At 33.9% G+C, this 248-nt stretch overlaps 1 protein-coding gene across 1 annotated transcript in view; it reads right to left on the bottom strand.

Moving 5' to 3' along the window:
- The window catches only part of LOC119588711 (DNA-directed RNA polymerase III subunit RPC3-like), a gene marked incomplete at its 3' end in the record, with an annotated part of 9,280 nt that overhangs the window by 240 nt on the left and 8,792 nt on the right, over positions 1-248 (bottom strand).

The raw sequence follows: 248 nt of genomic DNA, 5'->3' as shown, positions 1-248 counted from the left end.
GCATGAACTTTGATAAAAGGCAAAAGAAAATTTCATAACAGAAGGAAGATTAACTGCAAAACGGGGACAAAAGCCATCACTGTCTAAATGAATTTATAAAAGAAACACAGACACAGGTACAGTACATCTAACTGTCTGCAAAGATTTACTGTGTGCAGTATACATCCATACTTTAGAATCAAACATGCACAGCTGCACACAATTTTTTTCAAAAAAACAAACACACATCTAAACTTATTACTCATGCC

The sequence above is a fragment of the Penaeus monodon genome, chromosome 24 (assembly GCF_015228065.2).
Source record: "Penaeus monodon isolate SGIC_2016 chromosome 24, NSTDA_Pmon_1, whole genome shotgun sequence".
Lineage (NCBI taxonomy): Eukaryota > Metazoa > Arthropoda > Malacostraca > Decapoda > Penaeidae > Penaeus > Penaeus monodon.
The sequence above is the reverse complement of the archived record's forward strand: the minus strand, read 5'-3'. Positions and strand labels throughout refer to the sequence as shown.